Raw genomic sequence first — 6,815 nt, 5'->3', positions numbered from 1 at the left:
TCTGAAAGTATAAAGTATTCTTAAGACTACAGTCAGCATTTCAGACTCTAAGTAGAATAATGTGCCTAGAAAATGAAGATGTTTTTAAAATAAATAAATATTTTGTATATCAGTTTTGCTATCAAGTCTTGGCTTTAAGAGTTATTTTTGATGTTTTAATGTCACAAAACTTTCCTAAAATAAAAGGTATAAGAAAAGGATTAAATCTATATTAATTGTAAAGAAAATTTGGGGGCAAAGTGATAATGCAGTAGGGCATTTGCTTTGCATGCAGCTGACCTGGGCTCCAACCCCAGTGCTCCAAAGGATCCCCACAGCCCCTTCAGGAGTGATTCCTGTGCACAGAGCTAGGGGTAAGAATTGGGCACCACTTGGTGTGACTCAAAAACAAAAAAAAATAAAGGGGAAAAAAGGAAATAAGGGATGTCTTACTAATAATTGTTCTCTGGTCTTATAAAAAGACAAATGCATATGGGTTAGCTGATTTGTTATGTTTAAACTTCTTGGGAAGCTTTGTAATAGAAGGAGAAATGTTTAATCTTTTTTCCCTTTTTCTTTTTGGCTACATCCAGTGATACTCAGTGCTTACTCCTGGTCTCCACTCAGGGATCATTTTTGGTAGGCTTGGGGGACCATATGGGATACTAGGGATGCAACTCAGGTCGGCTGCATGCAAACCCTACTGTTATACTAACGCTCCACCCCCAAAATGTTTAACCTTCTTAACATATCTTATATTGAATAATAGAGATGTTTTTAAATATGTGTAACTCCTCCAAGTCCTGATAAAGTTTGGTCAATTCTAGGTATTGTACATAATTGTATTTTACAAAATTAAGGAAACTTCCTGCTTAAAGATGGTTATGACTATTTTATTTTTAATTAGATTTTATTTTTATAAAGTTGTTCACAATAATTTATTACATTCAATATTCCAACACCAATCCTACTACCATTATACTTTCCCACCACCATATTTCAAATTTTTCCAACAACACCCCTAAAACCTGCCACCAAAGCAGAAACCTAAATACTTTATTTTGTATTGCTTGATATGAGTAATCCACTAAAAATGATCCAAAAAAATTTCCTTAGGAGAAAGTGTGTGAAGGTTGTTGTATTTTACCCTGAAGCCATTAAGCTCTTGAATTACTAACATGTTGTTAAAGGCTGTCTTGTGTACTGATATATATAATTTTTTTTCTGAGAGTGGTTGCTTTCTCATCAAATGTGCTGTGTTAATCTATATAAATCAGTGCCATAGAGTATGAGATGTTGCTCTAGGAATTCTAAAATTTTAAATAGGATGACACAGCTACAGTTAAATGTTTAACTAGTTGGTGACTTGAGGGTTCAGCAGTATCTCTGCAGTTTGCTACTCTGTTCTGAGATTTATCTGTGGGTCGCTGAGTCATGGCCATTAGTGAGCTTATATGGTGCCAGAGGCAGTTTGTGGACTTGACTGCCAGGCTCCCAGAAGAACAGGGAAATGGGGAGAGGTTGCCCGTTACTGACTTGATGCGAGCCTGGAGATTTCAGACTTATCACTGTTTTATTTATTTATTTTTCCTTTTTTATAATTTTATTTATTGAATCACCTTGAGAGCAGTTACAAAGCTTTCGGGTTTAGGTCTCAATCATACAATAAACCCCCTGTCCCTTCACCAATGCCCATTTTCCACCACCAAAAGCCCCAGTATACCCCCATCCTACACCCTCCCCCTACCTGTGGGGCAGATGATTTCCACATTACTCTCTCTGTACTTTGATTACATTCAATATTTCGACACCAGATCCACCACTATTATTTGGGATTTTACCCCAACACTCAGATATGCTGAAAAGGCAACCGTAGACAATTTGTTTTCTATTGCTGATTATGAATAATGTATGATGTTGCGTGCCTGCAGTAGTGGGTGTGCTATTTGGGAATTCCGAAATTTTAACACTTAAATCTGGAGGGATTTCTGCCAAAACCTGCTGGGTTCTGAGATTTGTTCCTGAGTCTCTTGGATCATGGCCATTAAGCAGCTTGATCAGGAGGCAGAGAGGTCATTCGTGGGCGAGGACTCAGGATCTCGTTGGGATGAGGAGGAAAGGCCCTGCATGTCTCATAACTGCGGGCCCAATCCTGACTGTCCAATGACCTCTGGAGGATGGCAGTCACTGAGCCGCCAAGAGGCAGCAGGTAGAGGGACAATATCCTTTCCGCCCTGGGATGGCCCAGCAACAGTAACCTACTTCAGGTCTGGATGCATTTCTGCCAAAAGCCGCTGGGCTTTGAGATTTGTTTCTGAAACTCTGGGATCATGTTCATTAAGCAGCTTGATCAGGAGCCAGAGAGGCCTTTTGTGGGTGGTGACTTGAGGTTTCGTTGGGGTGGGAGGAAAGGGCCGGCTCCATCCCATCCCATGAGGCCCCGCATGTCTCATCACTCACTGCAGTCTAAAACCTGGCCATCTTATGGCCTCTAGAGAATGGTGGCCACCAAGCCGCCAGGGGGAAAAGGCCAAGGCACAGAACCTATTCCCACCTGGGGTGCCCCAGCACCGGTAACCTACTGCGGGGACAGGACGCATTTTTTCCCAAAGCTGCTGGGTTCCAATATTTGTTTCTGAGTCTCTGGGATCATGGCCGTTAAGCAGTTTGATCAGGAACCAGAGAGGTCTTGCCTCTAATTATATAGCTGAGCCGGAGGTGGTTTTGTGGGTGTGTCTTCCACATACCTAACTTTTGGCCGTTTACTTTCTTGGTAGGGCTGGAGCGGTAGCACAGTGGGTAGGGCATTTTCCTTGCACACGGCCCACATGGCAGACCTGAGTTTGATTGTTCCACTCCTCTCGGAGAGCTCGGCAAGCTACCAAAAGTATCTTGCCCACATGGCAAAGACTGGCAAGCTCCCTGTGATGTATTTGATATGCCGAACACAGTAACAACAAGTCTCACGATGGAGATGTTACTGGGCCCTCTTGAGCAAATCTATGAACAACAAGAGGACAATGCTACAGTGCTATTTTCTTGGTAAACTTTGTCCCAAATTTGTGGGGTCTGGCCAAAGGCACAGCAGCAATTTTGGGGTATCTGGAAGTCTGAAGGAGCCATCAGGCTGCTGATACTCTCGCCTCACAGTTACAGATTGAATTATGACAATTTTAAAGCCATTTGCTGTTCACAAAATTGTTTTAATGCTTTGTGTTCAGAGATGTCTTTGGCAAAAGACTGACAAATGTTCAAGAATAGAGTTATCAGGGAACTAAGCGGAAAATTTACAGATCTTGTGGAGAAATTGAAGGGATTTTCTACAAGGGACTGAATGGACGTAAGAAAAATATTTTTGAAGGTTTGTATTTCGGGAAGAGGGTGTCTTCCAAGTGATGTTAAGTGGCCTGGGAGAAACTACCTCTGATCACTGATCAGGCTTGTAGTTCAAAGAGAGGAACTTGGGATATAGAACTACAGGTCCTGTGGTATCAGGACATTTTCCTGGGTGTCCACTATGCTTTATATTCCATGATCACTCTCTTTTCCTGGTCAGATCATGTTTTCAAAGGAATTCCAGACCCAGGTAAGCCAATATCAAAAGACCAAAGACATTCTAAACAGAAATTCTAATCAATAACAAGTACATGCCTCTTGAAGTTATACATGATTGAATGCAGTTACTGGATAATCACTTTTCATTCCATCATCAAACATTTGCTGCATGTCTAGAGCTGCCAGTCACTGCATAAAGTTCTGAGGATGTGAGGTGTGAATGAGACCATCGTGGCTAGCACAAAATTCTCCTCTTAGTGTCTATATCTGTATGACCCACTAGACCTATCACTACAACATTGGACATAAAAATGTGCCTGTCAAGGAGTCACATTGAGGAGTGAGAGGAGTCTGTGGTCAGTGGGGGGTTGGCCCAGAGATGTTGGGTAGATAGTATGCCTAAAAACTTATTGCAAACAATTGTGTAAATCATGGGTGGGTAGGGTGTGTCCCTTGCACGCAGCCAACATGGCTGACCCGAGTTCGATTCCTCCACCCCTCTTGGAGAGCCTGGCAAGCTACCGAGAGTATCTCGCCTGCACGGCAAAGCCTGGCAAGCTACCCGTATTTGATATGCCAAACACAGTAACAAGTCTCACAATGTTACTGGGCCCGCTCCAGCAAATCGATGAACAACAGGAGGACAATGACAGTGACAGTGTAAATCATGATATCTTAACTTAAAAATGATTAAAATGATTTAAAATATATTACAAAAATTCTCCTGCATAAAATCTAGGCATTTCTAATTTCCTATCAATTGCAGAAAGGATGTTGGCTGCGTGCAAGGCAAACACCCTACCCGCTATAGCACAGCGGTAGGGCGTTTGCCTTGCGCGCAGCCAGCCCGGCCGAGCAGGGTTCGATTCCTCCACCCCTCTCGGAGAGCCTGGCAAGCTACCGAGAGTGTTCAATATGCCAAACACAGTAACAAGAAGTCTCACAATGGAGATATTACTGGGCCCACTCGAGCAAATCGATGAACAACGGGAGGACAGTGTTTTTGTTTTGCAGAAAGGATAATTAATACCCACATATAGTGGATACCATATATGTTACATAAAGTATTACTTAAGTGCTTACAAAAGTGGGGCCTAGGATGGCTGGGGTGGCTTCCAGTACCCTCCCTGTCCTGCTCAGGAGTCCCAGCGCTGCACCCAGGAATGCTCAATGTTTGGGAAAATTTGTGGTGCTGAGAATTAAAGGGAAGTCTGCCTTAACCCCTGTAACACTCTTTCTGGCCCCAGAATTTTGCTTCTTTGTTTGAAGCAAATATTTTACTTTCTTCTAGATTAAAGATTTTTTAGTTTAAAGATTTTTCAAATTTCCAGATTTTTTTTAATGGTGTGACTTGTAGAAACCTTATTGTGTATAGAACTGAGACATTTTTTCCCCTGTCTCCACAGTATCATCAAAACCTTTAGTATTCTTTATCATCACGGCAGTGTGTTTGTTTGTATAAATTGAATAGGTAGTCTTTTTTTTCTAAAAGGTAATTTCAAAACTGATTGTATTCCAGAGACTGTCATTTGACTGATCTGCTTCAGGAATTAATATGGACTCACAGAGACAATAAAGAGGAACAGTCTGATTCCTTGCTTAAAGGTTCCAGTCTACTTGAGGGCCATGAAAATAGCCTCTTGGCAGACTAGAACCCCAATAACATTTTAAAAACCTCAGAAAATGAAGAATAACTTCAAAACACAGGTGTTACAGGTGAATTCTGATAGTGATGAGTTAGAAAGAAGAGTAAGTGACAGGCCCTCAGCCCTGGAAGGCCACGAAAGAACTCAAGACTAAAATTTCGTAACAAAAATTTTGGCAAAGCAAATTTAAAGCATCTAGATGATTATTGGTTCTTGTCATGATCGTGAAAAATAACTGGCAAAGCTTATTAGAAGTAAAATTAATTTGTTATTGTGATTACTCAGACCTTTTACTCCTGTTGTCTTCGCCTCTGTCTTTTCCTCTGCTTTGTCCTTACAGGTAGCAGAGTGTGGTGCTTTAGAATAAAAATCTCTGGGGCTAGACTCCTAATTTAAACACCAGCTTTACTTTTCTTGTACTTGCTGTTTCTGAAAGCTTTGGTTCTATTTCTTTTATTCAAACCATTTTACATTGCATCGTTTTCTTTTTCTTTTCTTTTTTGTTTTTGGGCCTCACCTAGCAGTGCTTGGGGCTTACTCCTGGGCCTGCACTGAGGGATCACTCCTCAGGGGCTCAGGAGATCATATGGGTACTGGGGATTGAACCCAGGTGAGCTGTGTATAAGGCAAACTCCCTAGCCACTATACCATTGCTCCCACCCTCCATTGCACTTTGTTCATTATCTAAACTCGGTGATTTTGTGTTCTGATAATTTTCATCTTAGAGATATGTTGGATACTGTTTGTTAGCTTCATTCTGATCATTTCCTGGAGTTCTTACATACATCACATCGCTTATTTTGTGTCAGTTGTTTGCAAGAAATGTAGGGCATTATAATACCTCAAGTAATATATATGGTATTACTTTATGTAATATATATGGTATCCACTGCATGGATATTAATTATCCTTTCTGCAATTGATAGGAAATTAGAAATGCCTAAATTTTATGCAAGAGAATCTTTATAATACATTTTAAACTAATTTAATCATATTTTAACTTAAGATATGATGATTTCCACAATTGTTTACAATAGGTTTTCAGACATACTATGTACCTATCTACAATCACATCACTCCTGGGCTAACCCCCACTGACCCCAGACTCCTCTCACTCCCCAGTGTGATCCTTGACAGACACACTTTTATGTCTAATGTTGTAGTGATAGGTCTAGTGGTTCACGCAGATATAGATATTAAGAGGAGAATTTTGTGCTAGCCATGATGGTCTCATTCACACCTAACATGCTCAGAGCTTTATACAGTGACTGGCAGCTATAGACATGTAGCAAATGTTTGATGATGGAATGAAAAGTGATTATCCAGTTACTAAATTCAATCGTGCGTGTACTTGTTACTGATTAGAATTTCTAGTTAGTATGTCTTTGGGCTTTTGATATTGGCTTACCCAGGTCTGGAATTTATTTAAAAATAGTGATCCTCAAAGAATGGACAGGGAATATAGAACATAATGGAAGCCCAGGAAAATGTCCTTTATTTTGATAGTCAACTGGCCCGGGTTATGCTCCTAACCCCATTCTTCTTGGTGGTTTCCTGCAACCCTCCTTGTGTTGCTGATTTTTCATTCCTGTGTTTTGGTAACATATTCTTTTTTCTTTCTAGTGTTTGGGGTCT

The sequence above is a fragment of the Sorex fumeus genome, unplaced genomic scaffold (genome assembly GCF_029834395.1).
Source record: "Sorex fumeus unplaced genomic scaffold, SorFum_2.1 ptg000038l, whole genome shotgun sequence".
In the NCBI taxonomy this organism is placed as follows: domain Eukaryota; kingdom Metazoa; phylum Chordata; class Mammalia; order Eulipotyphla; family Soricidae; genus Sorex; species Sorex fumeus.
Note: the sequence above shows the minus strand (reverse complement) of the source record.